Consider the following 15876-nt stretch of genomic DNA (forward strand, 5'->3'; position numbering starts at 1 on the left):
AAAAAAAAAAAAAAAAAAAAAAAAAGTAAATTTTAAATGGTCTCACCACCAAATAAATGGTAAGAAGTACATGAGGTGAGGGGTATGTCAACTAGCTTGATTTAATCATTCCACAGTGTACACATATGTCAAAATATCACACTGTACCCCATAAATGCATACAATGATTTATCAATTAAAAATAAAATAGTTTTTAAAATTTAGATCAGAGCATCTCACTCCTCTTCTCACAACCCTGTAATAGATGCCCACATCATCCTAGGAAAAGCCAGAGTCCTTAGGGGACCCCCAGACACTGCTCACCAGCTTCCCTCCCCTTGCCACCACCTGGTCTCACCAGGCACCCTCCTACCTCAAGACCACACTCCAGCTGCTCCCTCTGCAGAGGGAGGGAGCAAGCAAATCTCTGCCCTTGCACGCTCCATCCCTCTCTTTTCCCGCAGACTTATCACCTTCTGACAAATTAGACACCTTGTTTATCAGTTATTTTTTTAATTGTCTGTCTCCCTTACTTAAATATAAGCCTCACAAGGACCACATTTTAATGTTTTTTTTTTTTTTTTTCACTGCTGTATTCTCGGTGTGACAGTGCCTGGTATGCAGCAGGTGTCGAATAAAGCCTTCTTGAATAAATGAATCGAGGCGTATTCTCTGGTTCCAGAAACCCACCTTGCCACCAACACTTCACTGACTCCTTCAGACCCTCCGGCTACTTTCAGAATTCTCAGAGCCCCTGGCCCACTATTCCCCAGTCCTCCTCCTGTTCATACCTTGTGAGTCTCCAGGAAGAAAGGCACTAAGAGGACTCCACCTGAGCCTGGCCCCCAGCTCCTCCCCAGTGGAGAAGGAGCAGGCTGAAGGGGTCTATAAAGCTCTGATTCCAGAACTTCTGCCTATGGCAGCCATGTGCATCACAAAAATCATTTCAGAAGTCCAAACAGTAATATTGCTGCCACCAGAAATGAGCTGCCTAGAGAGAATTTTTTAGTGACCTGTCATCGATGAGAAGCCACTGCCAGCAGTCAGCCTGAGTGACCTCGCAGTGGCTGAAAAGGCTTCCTTAGACTTCTAATTTATGGTTGGCTATATCGGTTCGAACTCCCCCTGCTAATGGCTTCCTTCTGTGTGTAGCATGCTTGGTGACTTCAAAGAGTGATCATTGGGTGAAGGAGAAGGTTAGGGACTTGGGACTGCTGTCTTGACTGGCACAGAGGTTAAATGGAAATTGGGACTAGAAAAGGTCAATGAAGTTTTAAAATAGTGGAGGGAAAGGGAAAGAATGTGTTTTTGTGGGCAGTGAAATGACGGAATACTTGCCTTTCTTCTAATGTAATCCTGACACTAAGTTTCCCATTTGATCCATGCTCTCTTGATGTTCACTGCTCAAGAACAGTTTGACAGTAATGTGGGTAATACGGAGGACTTCCAAAAATAAAGCAGCAAATCATCTCAAGCACATTTCTACTGGGCTTTGCAATTAGAGTTACTTTTTGTTGCTGCGTTAGCATTTCTGTTTTAAAACATTAATGGGGTTTTCTGTTTGTTTTGGGGTTTTTTGTTGTTATTGCTTTTGCTTTTTAGTATTCTCCAGTACCATTCCAATTACTTCAGGAGATTACAATTCTTATAAGACACAATTTCTGCCCAAATGGAGGTAACAAAGAATGCATGAAATTTGAAAGAGGACATTGCTGAAGACAGAATTTCAGAGACTTCACATTCTCCTGAAATGGCATGCTCCATCCTCCATAAGTCATGTGGTGGGAAAAGCAAAGACACTGGGGTCCAATTGATCTGCACTGGAATCCTGACTCATCTGTCAGCTTGCTTGGGGCTTTATCAAGTTACTAGAACTCACTGAGTCTCAGTTTTCTCACCTGTAAAATGGGATTGCCACGTACCTTTAAGAGGCATTTGGAAGAGCCAATTAAATGGTTTATGTAAACTGTGCCTACCAGGTCCTTCACTCTTTCAAAATTACTTCTTAATATTCCATAATAGATGCAGAGAAATAGTTCACTAGGCTGAAGCTTCACAAGGACAGAAACTCTGTTTCTTTGTTTCCCAATGCCTGGCAGAGTAAGGGCTCAAAAAACGGGCCTGTCCTTACTGACCTCTCACTTCCACTCTCACGGGATGCTTGCTCCTTGGAGATGCGGAAGCAGTAGCTTTCCAGCACTCCCAAAGCCACATGAATGATCCGTGGCAGCTGCACTCAGGCCCCCAGGCCATATGCCTTGCCATCAGGTGTAGCATCCATGGCTGCTTCATCAAGTCAATGGCTGATTAATAACTGCCAGCAGCAGGATTCATCAATAACTGTCATACATTTATCTTTATCAGCATATTCTGGGAGGACATTGCTATAAACAAATTTGTGAAGGAAAATCAAATAGCTTATAACAAAATCCAAATGTCATTTTCAACTAAATTCAGAATGTCATTGCATTATTGTTAGAGACAGAGAGAGAGAGGAAGAACAGCACTTGACATGGAGTGAGAAAACCTGGCTTCTAGTTCATGCCATTTGGAATTGTGGCTTTGGAAAATCCTGTGTGCCCTATTATCTTGTAGTCAACAAAATATAGTAGATTTGCACGTCCTAAAAATACTTAGCTACTGCACTGCTTATACCTTGGGATGGGGGTGTGGCACACAGCAATAACAAATTTCCTAAAAATGGAAATTTCCAAATTCACAAGCCTGGGCTGTACTTCAGGCTGCTTGGATTGTAATTCCTAATATACAATCTCAGCCATGGGCCACTGAGCTCTGGTGTGTAATGTCACCCCAGTTGCCAAGAAAGTAAGACTGACCTTGGCCCTGCCAGGCCGACTTGCTTGAGTTATGCTGTGGAGTAAACTGTATTCTCTGCTTGCAACCCTTGCTTCCTTCCCACCATTGCCATGAGTCACTGTGAACGGACTTCACTTTCTCCATTGATTTTGGGCTTGTCTATGTATTGTGCTTTGGCCAGTAAGATATGGGCAAAAATGACAGTGTGCTAATTCTGAGCTCAGGGCTTCAGAAACATCACATTTCTGCTCACCCTTAATTGACTTCAGCAACAACCATGAGGTGACTACATCCTGGGTCATCACGGGTCCCAGAATGAGAGAGATGGAGGAAGCCTGAACCCACTGGGAACTTGAAGCCAAGATCAGCCCTCTGACCTAGAGGCCCATGATTTTTAAAGAATCAGTGATTGTTGTTTTATGTTGCTGAGATTTTTGATGGTGTTTATTACACAGCATTAAACACTTCCCAAAGCTAAGAATTACATGAATTGGCATGGTCTGTGATTTAGTGCCTCGTGTTTTACCTTCAGCTCCAACACCAGCCTTATTGATTTATCTGACTTGATGTTTACTAAGAACAAAAAGATTTCCCAGGGACACTGTCAGGATCTGAAAAGAGATTGTCCCATAGCTCTCATGTCTAAGAATCTCCTGTGAGTAGACAACAGTTTGACCAATTCATAAACGAATGTGGGGAAAAAAGGGAACTATCCCTGGTTATCATCCAGTCTTGTTCAAGAGACCTGGATATTTCTCCACTGTGAACCTCGCAGCTCCAGGATTTGAGACTAAAACATGTTTCCTTTACACCCACAAGATTTCATGGGAAATGAAGACATCAGACTTCTACCTTGTTTTCATAACTCTGTGTGAAACCCAAATCTTTCTAACAACTTTTGGATAAACTCTTGCAGTGATTGGATGCAAATCTAGACAATTGGGGCCAGAGAGAAATCTGGAAATGGTCCTGATGCCTCCTGCCCCTTCCGCTCTGCTGTGGACTCAAGTGTGGTTTCTGGAAAGCTGTTCTCTCACATGTGCCTCGAATGCCTCTTTGGTCAGAGCAGGAAGCACAAGGAAAGCTTTTGGGATTCAGATGGACAGATAGCTTGGTATGTTGTTTCTTTGGGGTTGCCCTTAGCAACTTGATTAAGGAAATTGCTTGCAGGCAGTTTTCTGGAAGAACATGGTCCGGGGCAATAGAGAAGAAAGATTTTGAAAAGACCATCTTTGGAGCTTGCAGGGTTATGGCAAGACCACGTCTCAGCAGGAGCCCCACTGCTTCTGCAAAACACTTGGAGAGCACACAATATTGTTGGCTCACATGGATGTTTATATAGTGCTGACTTAAGATATAAATACCTCCCCACTTTTCTAAATTATCCTATGTCATTTTATGATATGCTAGTTGCCATTTTCAATCTTCTTCCAGCATTTAAAAGTGGGAGAAAAAAGGACATTAATACTCTGCAGACATAAAAAAATGAACACAGATAATATTTATTGAGCACTTACTAAGTACCCAACACTGCCTTGTGTTTTCGTATCTCATTTAACCCACACAAAAATCATAGGAGATAAGTACTATTAGAAACTCTGTTTTTCCAATAAGAAAACTGGATTAGGAAACATTAAATAACTTGATTGAGTCTATAAAGCTGGAAATGGAATTAGTACACTAAGGTCCCTGTCAGCCTGACTTTAAGGTTGGTTTGCTTAATAGCTACTTTGTGTTAGAAGAGTGTCCATGAATTGTGGAGTACTGGCCTTTAAAACCCATGTGTCATGAAACAAACTCCTTAAAGTTAGATGAGATTAACATGAAATCAGCACAAGAGAGAGCTACCTTCTGCAAGTGTCAGTGATAGCCAATGATCACAATGTCATTTAATTGATTCATCAATCAGTTCATTAATAGGGAGCTGAGCAACCTATGTGAGCATGATTCTAGCAACTAGGCTTGTTCGTGACAAGGGTGTCACAGCTCCATCCTGCAAGAAACTTACCATCTGGTATTGAAAGTGTACTAATATATTTAAGTAATAAATTGTATGATGGTTATTTTTTAAGTTTCCTACGCTGTTAGAGGAACATGTTGAAATATTTATAGTAGAAAGATATCTGAGATTTACTTCAACACAATATGGAGGAGGACTGACAAAGCTCGGTGCTGGGGATGTGGGAGTTCACTAGACTATTCTCTCCATTTTTATATATGTTTGAATATTTCTACAGTGACAAATTGTTAAAAAAAAAAAAAAAAAACTCATCACCTAATGGATAGGCCTAATAGTTATTTGGAAATAAGCTGAATTGAGAGAAATAAGGTTAATACTTAAAAGATAGACCCAATTTACAGGATAATTTTTTAAAAGACAAATCAATTCAGTTCATGATAATTCAAGGAAAAGAGGGAGCATAAATGAGCCTAATTGGAGCCCAGAAATAGGCAACTTCAACACAAGGCTAGACAGGATGCATAAAAGAGTGGTGTAGAGGAAAAGAGGGGGGGACATCAACGAATCCCCTGATTACCTCAGGGGTCGTCCCACGAAAGGAAGCATTAAAGAAAGGATTTCACAATTGTGAAGTCTCATCATCAGTGGAAAAGAAGAAGAGAAGAGCTATCCAGGCTCAGGGAACCAAATACACAAAGGTTCAGTGCATCCAGGTGCAGAGACCCCTTAGGAAATGAGATTAAATCAATACAATAGGTTATAAGGACGTGTGGAGGAAGCTGGTCGGACACCCAGAAGTTGACACTCTATCCTGTAGACAAAAGGGACCTGCAACAACCCATATTTCAGGAATGTAATGCTGGTTGCTGCATGAGATTGGTGAGAGAGGAGAGATCCTACAAATAGGCAACCCAGGAGGGTGAGAGGCCGGATCCCAACCCAGACTGCAGTGGGGATGGAAGGGAAATGCATCTGAGATTCTGGAATGACAAGCTGGCCAATGGGATGCTCCTACAGAGATGAAATACTGACCTGGATCTAATCACGACAGCATCTTCAGGTGTCTCCTGTGTGCCTCTCCCTGGAAGAAGGCAGCCTCCTGGTTGAAGGAGCTCTGCAGAGCCTCCCAGTTCTCTGCCATCCAGCCTCCTCCCCAGGTGCCTCATGGCCAGAACAGGCACGCTTAAGGCTTCAGGACCAAACTTTAAAACAGGCCTCCCATCATCAATCAGAAGTTGATTATGTTTCTGACTCTCTTGAATTGAGAACATTCTTAATCACCTCTTTTTCCTGATTAACAGTGGCCCTGGCTTGAAGGGAGCCTGTCTTGCTGCTTGAGCAGAAATGAGGGGGTTCTAGAATGAATCATGCAACTCTTTTAAGAAATTCAACCAGGGCCGGGTGCGGTGGCTCAAGCCTGTAATCCCAGCACTTTGGGAGGCCAAGGCGGATGGATCACCTGAGGTCAGGAGTTCAAGACCAGCCTGGTCAACATGGTGAAACCCCATCTCTACTAAAAATACAAAGATTAGCTGGGCGCGGTGGTGGGTGCCTATAGTCCCAGCTACTAGGGAGGCTGAGGCAAGAGAATCGCTTGAACTCGGGAGGCAGAGGTTGTAGCAGTGAGCCAAGATTGCGTCCCTATACTCCAGCCTGGGCAACAAAGAGCGAAACTCTGTCTAAAAAAAAAAAAAGAAAAGAAATACAACCAGAACCCAACCACAGGAAATCTCAGTGGAATAGTTTGGAGAGATCTTGTCTCCTCCTCGCTGCACAGAGCCATGGTTATGTGTGTTGGGTGTTTGGATATCCAGCTGCAGCCATGGAGACCAGCAGGGCTAGGTTAGGACAGGACAGTGCCAGAATGACACCATGTCCCCTGAAAGGAGGAGCTGGGAAGGGTCAGCAACTACATAAATACTGCACTCAAATATTCTCACGTCCAGAACAGGCAGCCAGCATCCCACAGGGAGTGTGCGGCTGATTCCAGTGCTGACATTCCTGGATGTCAGAGTGAGAACTCAAGGCAGGATGGAAGGGTGAACTTGGTCCTCGGTCACAGCCATTTGGAGTTTATGTGGCAGCAAATAGAAGCCAGTGGGAGGTGTGAAGCTCAGGTGCGGCAATGAAGAAAGGGGCCAAGATAAAGGTATGAGGTGAAGGCCTGCTAAAAGGAACAACATGAATTCCCGGGCAGTGAGAGCCACAGGGTGGAAGGAGATGACAGGCTACCAAGGCCTCTCCAGTTAGTGGATACAGCAAAACCTGCATTAGAAAACTCAGTATCCCAAAGGAAAATAAGTCATATATCAAAAACACCTGCATGCGTATGTTTATCGCAGCACAATTCACAATTGCCAAGATACGGAACCAACTTACTTGCCCATCAACAGATGAGTAGATAAAGAAAATGTGGTCTATATACACAATGGAATACTACTCAGCCATTAAAGAAATGAAATAATGTATTTTGCTGCAACCTGGATGAAACTGAAGGACATTATTCCGAGAGTGAAGTAACTCAGGAATGGAAAACCAAATACGGCATGTTCTCACTAATAAGTGGGAGCTAAGCTATGGGTTCACAAAGGCATACAGGGTGGTATCATGGAGACTCAGAAGAGAGGGTGGGAGGAGGGTGAAGGATTTTTTAAAAACCACATATTGGGTACAATGTATACTACTAAGGCAAAGGGTGCACTAAAACCTCAGACTTCACCCCTACAGAATTCATTCACGTAAACAAAAACCACCTGTACCCCAAAAGCTGTTGAAATAAAATATATATATATATACATTTAAAAAAGAAAACTCAGTATTCCAAAGTGACTTCAAATAGTTTGATTTTCATTGTCTAAACAGGAACTTTACCATTTAAATGAAGCACACAGCCTTGGTTTCCATTTTTTGCTTCCTCCCATCAGTGCTTTTATTCTCTAATTCATTGCATTGTTGTCTCCGTATCTGTTCTGGACTATCAGTCGTGTTTAGTTAAGGCTTACAGATGGTAAAATAAAAGGTGTTTTATAAGCATAAGTCATAGTCCATTCGTCCTCTTACTCACCAAAACACAGATTATGACAAGAAACAGAGGAGGAAGAAAGCCCACGTCACACTGAAAGGTTGCATTTCATTTTGGGTTGGAAGCGAATGTGCTGAGATTTTAGTTCTATTAGCAACAAAAAACACCGTATAGAATGAAAAACATAGTATTTTTAAAATCATATTAATTAACTTCATTTTATGCATCAGTTAGCTCAGAAAAGATTTCATAACCCTGATTGTGGAGAGAAGTAAACTAGACACGGGAATATTTTATGTACTATATCTGTTTCTCATAAACTGACATGTCACTAGTGCTCTCGTCACCGAATGAGAGAATATTCTATTTGAATTCTCCCTTCCTACACCATATGGACTATCATTGTTGAATTCTAGAAATCTGTTTATAATTTAATCAGAGTACAGATTACATTGAGATGAGATCTGAAACTTCTTCAGTAACCATTGTCAACAAATGATTCTTGTGCTGATAGCTAGTGTACAAAACAGAACACCAACAGCACAGGATCAAAGTCTCAGAAATAACGTCATTCAGGCTTTCACTGGGAAAAAGGAGATTTTTCTAAACACGCCATTCCTGTCTCCCCAGGTCACGATTCTAGGTCAACCGGTATCCTCTGATGCAAGTAGATGGAATTTCTCTTGATCTATTCCTCTTCCGGAAAGAAACCCACTCTTCCAAATCCACCTTTCACGTGTTCTTCCCCCGTGACAGGAAGAGCTCAGCCCCCTCACGGTCTTCTTCCCCTTCAGACTTTGCTCTTTGGTACTATGTCCAGTGAAAACGAACCCTTGCTTACTGTCGGACATATTTACTGCTTCCGTTTACCCTTTGCCTCTCCTTGTCCTCAGTTCTCAGAGTAACAAACACACACAGACACATACAGACACACTCTCATACACATGTGCAAGCATAATTCACACACATTCACATACTCAGAAGCATACGCACATGCACACTGGCAGGTCCGTAAACAGTCCCACGAGAGACCGATATTTATGCCTCTGAGACTCTGTGCTCTTCTGGGCTTCCTGGCTTGTTCCTTTTGCCGGTCTTGTCGACTTTCTATTTGTCCTCCTCACAATTCCATGCTGCCTGGACTCTGGCCAGACATTTCTATGAACCATAGACTCCCTAGGTTCTCCTCTATTCACCTACTCACCTGTATCCCCCAAAAATGTGAGCTCAGGCTTTAGACACTGTTACATTCTGTAAATATGGTTAAATATCATTGGGGACCCACTGGAATAATAGAAATAAAATATAATATAAAATGGAAATAAGATATGTAAATTATATAAGCATATAATATCTAAACTTGCAGAGAGAGAAAATCTAATAAAAATAAATTGTGAAACTTTGGCTCAATCTAAACTTCACTGAAGGAGAAAATAGAAGCATAGCAAAGAGTCAAATAGAAATTAAAAGGCAAGATGAGAATAGGCAAGCTCAAACGTAAAAATAATTACAATACACCAGAATGAATGAAACTCACTAATGGAAGGGGGAGATTATCAGCTTGAAATAAAACAAAAACATAATCCAGCTCTACACTGTTTTCAAGCCATGTAACTTAAGCTAAGGACAGGGAAGGGTTGAACAAAAGATGCAAAAATAAATGCCAGGTAAATATTAATCAAAAGTAAGCTGGGCAAACTATGTTATAATTAGACAAAATAGATTTGAAGACAAAAATCATTAAGAGGGATAGAGAGGGTGGTACATTATGATAAAATGTCCATGTCCTCATAAAGCTGTTAACAGTTCTAAACTTGAATGTACATAATAAAGTAACCTCAAAACTTATAAAGCAAAAATTGATTCAAAACCAAAATGAGACATTGACAAACTTATTATCACGGTAGGGAATTCCTAATTACTGCTCTCACTGATATGGCCAAAGGAACAAAAAATATTAAGGATTTAACAATATCAACAAATTTAAAGAAGTCATGCATCAATATGGTGACCATGTTTACGGAAAATTAGAATAAGAAGAGAAACAGAGAAGATAAATAGGGAAAAGAAGATGAAAATAAGAACTACCTAAAATTTAAAACACTGATCCAAAAGCTACTAAAACTCAAACTATAAATTATACACTATTAATAGGTCATGTAACATTTTATATCAAAGTGTATCAGACAAAGATTGATCTGTATTCAAAGAAAAATTTACAGCGCTCATGCATTTATCTAAAATGAGAAAGACTAAAATAAATTATCTAAACTTTTAGCTCAAAAGCTAGAAAAGATCAAAATAAGCATACAGGAAACTTATGAAGTGAATGAATAAAGGTAAAAGAAGCTACTAAAATATGACACCAAAGAATTACAATTAATCTATTAAGCCAAAAGCTATTTTATTAAAAACTAATAAAATAGGCAAAGCCTTAGAAAATCTGACTAATTAGTAAAGAATAAACAATTTTAAGAATAAGAAAGAGAATATAGAATTGTAGAGATGACTTTTTTAATTAGTAAAATTAACTTTAAGAAAAAAGCAGAAAGGCTGAGTAGATGATAAATTTTGCAAGAAACTGTAAAAGCATTCAAAGCTTTAGTCCTTTAATAAAAAACAGGGGGGAAAAAAGGAACACTAGGGCCCACACAGATTTAGGGATGAGGCTTACTACACTGAACTGATTAAAAGAAATGACCCTCTAGTTCAGTTAATTACTCAGGAGAACAGAAAAAGATGAAAAGTTACTCAATTCATTTCACTAGTTAAAAAAAAAAAAAAAAAAAAAAAAAAAAAAAAAAAAAAAAAAAAAACAAGAATATCCAAATCAGGAAAGGACAACTCCAGAAAACAAAATGGTAAGTGCTACTCTTTAGTGAATATGCACCCAAAAACCTTAGTATAATACTAGCAAGTCAAATTCAACAACATATGTTAAAAGAATCATATGTTATATCCAAATAAAGATTGTATTAAGAATACAAGATCCATTTGAAATCACAAAGATCTATTTATGTTAACAACTGTGTTAATATATTAAATTAGAGAAACTATATGATATCTCAATAGAGGTAAAAAATGATTTGATAAAGTTCAAAACAACACCTGATTAAAAAAAAAAAAATGTTTAGCAAACTAGACATCAAAAAGAATGTGCTAAATTCAATCTACTAGAAGTCTCCAGCAAGCCTCATGCTTAATGGTGAGACATGTAAATGACAAGACCGAACTACTCTCACCATAACCATTCAATATCCTATTGGAAGTACTAGTCAACACAACAGAATAAGAAAAAGAAATGACACTGACAAAGGAAAGGAAAACTGTTATTTTCTGCACATGATATGATTATCTAGAAAATTCAAGATGAACTGGCAAATTTATTTATTTACATGAGAATTGAGTAAAGTTGCAGAATATAAAGATCAACATACACAAATCATTTAAATTCCATTCAATCTACAAAGACAAAACCAACTATTAAATGGCTAGAAATAGAAATAAACAGGAGGAAAAAAGACAATGAAAAGAAAAAAAAAGGGAATATTCAAAACCTAGAGGAAAAAAATTACAAAATGTTACTAACAGCCATAAAAGAAAGACTTGAATAAGCAGAGACATGTACTGGAGTCTAACAAAAGCAGATTTACCATAAAGCTAAAGGAGCTTAAGCCTTGGGATTCCCACTTAGAGACAAAGCCCAAGTCTCAGTGGGCAGCTCCTATTTAGGGAGTCACAGGGACCTAAGCCCCTTTCACTTTGTGGCTCCCTGTATCGGTTAGCTATTTCTGCATAACAGATTACCCCCGAAACTTAGCAGCTTAAAACAACAAGCATTATCAGTTTCCATACATAAGAAACTTGGGAGTGGCTTATCTGGGTGGTTCTGGCTTAGAGTCTCTTGTAGGGTGGCAGCCATCTGAAGCTTGAACTGGGACTGGAGCATCCACTTTTAAGATAGTCACTCACATAAATGAGAATTTGTGTTGGCAGCAGACAGGAGGTCTCAGTTCCCCACCACATGGACCTCTCCACAAGACTGCTTGAGTGTCCTTATGACATAGTGACAGGCTTCCACCAAAGAGACTGATGCAAGAGAGGTTACAGCAGAAACCACATAGCTTTTATGACCTCGCCTTGGGAGTCACACACTGCCCTTTCTGCAATATCCTATTGGTGGCACACATCCATCGTATTAAGTACAGTAGAGGATTACAAGGGGCGTGAACACCAGGAGGCAAGGATCATTGGAGAACATCTTGAAATTTTGCTACCACACCCCCATCTTCAAAACATGGCACCCAAGTTTGCTGCAGAAATGGAAAAAAGCACAGAGGATTGCACAGGAAGTTTCCATGGGTCAGGTCCCAAAATGGCAAACATCACTCCTGCTCACACTCTTCTGGCTGGAATTCTGTCACATGACCATACCTAATCCTAAAAGAGGCTGCAGAATTATGTCTAGCTGGAAGAAGTGGGTTTGGAGATTAGCTAACAGTTCGCCTGCAGTTACATAAATTCAATAATCACAACACTAACAATGAATAAAAGAGAGAAATTGGATACCTTATGCAACACCAAAGTGAGAGACAGTTGCAGAAGCAATATTCAAGACCAGATCTGCTTGGATGCTGCCAAAGAGAGATGTGGCTGGTTAATCTGATAGGGACTTTACAATATAGTTGAAACATAAATATGTCAACTTGCAATCATAAGATAGATTAGGAAATACTAAGGGCTATAGTAGAAGATAAGGAAACAACTCTGCAGGCAGAGATGATGAGGGAAGTGAACCTTCCAGGTAAAACATCTTTTGTCTTGGTCCGTAAGAGAAGCCTTCATGGAAGAGAAGACAAATCGATTTAAATCAGAGCGAAAGGAGAGAAAATATATTCCAGAATGAGAGAACAAGGGCGAATCAGGCATTGTTTTGAACTTTCAGTCTTTCAGGGTGAACAAGGACACTGAAGCCTGAAACCTTAGTCGTGAGAGGCCCCAGGTGATTGACACAGAAGGGCTGCAGGTGGGTAGCGAAAGTGCGGTTGAGTAGGTGAGCTGGAGTGAAGCACCATAAGCCTTGAACCCCGCACTAGCCCCGGACCCTGCCTCTGTCTGGGAGTTTACGGACAGGGTGTTGTCCATAAATCACACGCTCCGCCCTGTGATTCCCACATCACTTCCACAGCAGTGGTAAGGGTGGCACAAGAGGGCCAAGGGCTGGCCGAAGGGAGAGCAGCTGGGGTCTAACGGACGGCGGAGGGAGATGGAAGGAGACTGCAGCTGAGCAGCAGCAAAGCGTTACAGAGGAGAGGCTGGATGCGAACCTCCAGGGACACAGCCTCAGTGGGCTTCAGGGACATGGGCGATGACGCCCCTCTCGGCTCTGCATCCGCACAAGCAAAGATCTGCAGCTGCACCTGTTCCCGGACTGCTATGGGCTCCGTGTTTTCCAGATACCTTTTGTCATCAGTCCCGGATTTTAAAGAGGGAGGTTTTGGGATTTTGTGTTTTTTGTTTGTTTGCTTGCTTGCTTGTTTATTTTTCAGAGGAAAGTGGGATGCAATTTCAGAATTAAATTGATTCTTTCCCTCCCTCTGGTGAAAAGATGAACTAACAACTTAGGTGTAGGGCTTCTAATCTTTATAACCACAAGCTAGCAGTTTTTTATCTAAGGTCGTGTGTCTTCTTGTATGACGATGTAGTGAGTTAGTGATAATAACAACAACAGCTACCATTCGCCAAAAAAGTACTATGACCCACCCATTGGGCTAAGCAATTTAAATGATTTGATTTCTTTCTCTGAGGTAAAAATATCGTTTTTATGCCCACTTCACAGATAAAAGAAGTGAGGTTTAGGTCAGCCTTATTTGGCTCCAGACCTCACAGTTAGTGACGGTGACAAATACAGGTTTCAACACCAAAGTCTCCTCCAATCCAGCAGTTTCTGGTATCCTTTTTTCTGTTCGATTCCACGTGTTTCACAATCTTTGTGGATAAAAATAACAACTAGTAAATATTTTTACTAGGTCAGTCTATAGTATTGTGTGATGGTTAAGTAGACCACTGACTCTGGAGTGAGACTACACAGCTCAGATCCCAGCGTTGGGTTCATCATCTGTACAATGAGAATAATAACATGTACCTCATATGGATGCTGTGATGATTAAATAAAATTGTGCTTGCAATGCACTTAGTATGGGGTCTCATACCTGGGGACCGCTAAGTGCCTGTCATCCATTATCACTGTGGGTGTCATCACCATCACCATCTTTATTATCACTGTGGTTTTGAAATTTATGGTACTTAGCTGGTACTATGCTAAGCCTCCATCCACCACCACCACCATAGATTAACTCATTTAATTCTCACAACAGCCTTGTAAGAAAACTGGGGCTCAGAGAAGCTCCACAGATTGCCAAAATCATCACCTTGTGGGCAGCCCAGCTGGTATTCGAACCAGATCCAACCCGGAAGAAACCATGCTCCTCTGCTGCTTGTTGTTCACCAACAATAATGACCTGATATAAAATCAATTCAGAAAGAAAAGCTTGATCAGTCATTATTTGCAGTCAATAGAGTTGTGCAGCACTGTAAGCATCATTTTTTAAAAAAAGAAAATTAAACACTGCCCTCAAAGATCTTGTAGTTCAATAAGAATGTAAGTTAATTACACTACAAGACAGAACAACACCACTCCTAACACAGTGGCACCAAAAGTGCTGGGCAGGGATGCTGGGGGGCGTCAGAGAAGGTTGCATGGTGAGTGTGACATTTGAGCTAGACCCCAAAGGATAAGTCGGGCATTTAAGAGACACACTGGGGTAAAATCATTTAAGACTAAGTAAAGAGCTTGAGGAATAATAAATAAATAAAAAACAACTCTAGTCCTGGAGTTTGACATGTTTCAGATGTGAAGTCTGGTGCGGTTAGAAAAAGTGGCGTGCATCCAAGGAATACTAGTCCTTTACAAGACTAATAATAGCTGCTAGTCTGTAAAGGGGAGAAACAGATTCTATGGTCACATAAGTTGGGAAACATTAAGTTAAACAAAATTAAACACATTTCTTCATTTCAGGACTTCTCAAGAGTCTAGAATGTCCTAATGCACCATTTGAATATCCAAGAGTGAGGCAAAGGGAGCAGTGCTTTCCAGTTTCTTACCCTGAAACCCTTCTGCAGAGGAGCATCTTGAAGTATCCACATTCTGTGGAACACACTTTGGAAAAGTGCTGGTCTCGAGCACATGGCGCATGGAGATAGAGGAACATGCAAGATAGGAAAAGATGGAAGAAGGGAAAAATGGAACGAGGACAGGACAGCTTCGAATGCCAGAAAAAAATGATTTAAACTTTTATTTGTAAGTAACAGAGGTTTTGGTGGTAGCGGCGACATGGTCAGATTCACCATTTAGAAAAACTGCTCTGGTTGCAAAATAGAGGGATAAATGAAGGGGGAGAGTAGAAGGAGTCATGAGATGACTGAACAGGTGCGATGAGGAATGATGGGAACATGAACCCAGTGATGGGGAGGAGAAGCCTCACTCGGGAAGTACTCACAGGACAGAATGGAGTGGTTTTGGTGAGGAGTCGGATATGGAAGACAGGAACAGCAAACCGCTTAGAAGTGCAGAGCTTGCTTTTAACTAAAGGAAGTAATGCTGAAGATGGAAAATATTCAGTGTTTTTGTGGTGGGGTGAAAAGGAGGATTATGGAGAGAAAATAATGAACTTGGTTCAGGACATGCTGAGTTTGAGGTCCACCAAGGACGTCGGGTGCTGCAATTGTCACTTATTGTGATGAGTGCTGTCAGCATCTCTTAGGAGTTTGTGTAGAGGTAGAACTAGACATGTTAGAGTCATCAGCTCATACATGGAGGGTAAACAGAAGACAGAAGAAGGTGAAGCGCCTTGCCAAGTATGCAGAGAAAGAAGACTCTCCAGGCCAGTGTCCTGTGGGCTTAGACCTCTGCTTCAGGTCAGTAAACTTTCACCCTTCATCCACTCTGCTCCTGATCAGTGCCCAATTCTCTGCTCCTCTCTACCTTGTCTCTGCAGAAGCTCACCTTGGAACTCAGTTCTCTCATCTGCTCTTGGGT

General features: G+C 40.9%; 1 long non-coding RNA gene across 1 annotated transcript in view; it reads right to left on the bottom strand.

Moving 5' to 3' along the window:
- LOC108531406 (uncharacterized) overlaps nucleotides 1-11789 on the bottom strand; it is a 34786-nt gene extending 22997 nt beyond the window's left edge. The window contains exon 1 of the long non-coding RNA XR_001886157.1: nucleotides 11634-11789. This is a non-coding gene — a long non-coding RNA (uncharacterized LOC108531406). The remainder of the gene's footprint in view (nucleotides 1-11633) is intronic.
- Nucleotides 11790-15876: the final 4087 nt, after the last annotated feature.

Source organism: Rhinopithecus bieti, unplaced genomic scaffold (genome assembly GCF_001698545.2).
Source record: "Rhinopithecus bieti isolate Rb0 unplaced genomic scaffold, ASM169854v2 scaffold_8927, whole genome shotgun sequence".
NCBI lineage: Eukaryota > Metazoa > Chordata > Mammalia > Primates > Cercopithecidae > Rhinopithecus > Rhinopithecus bieti.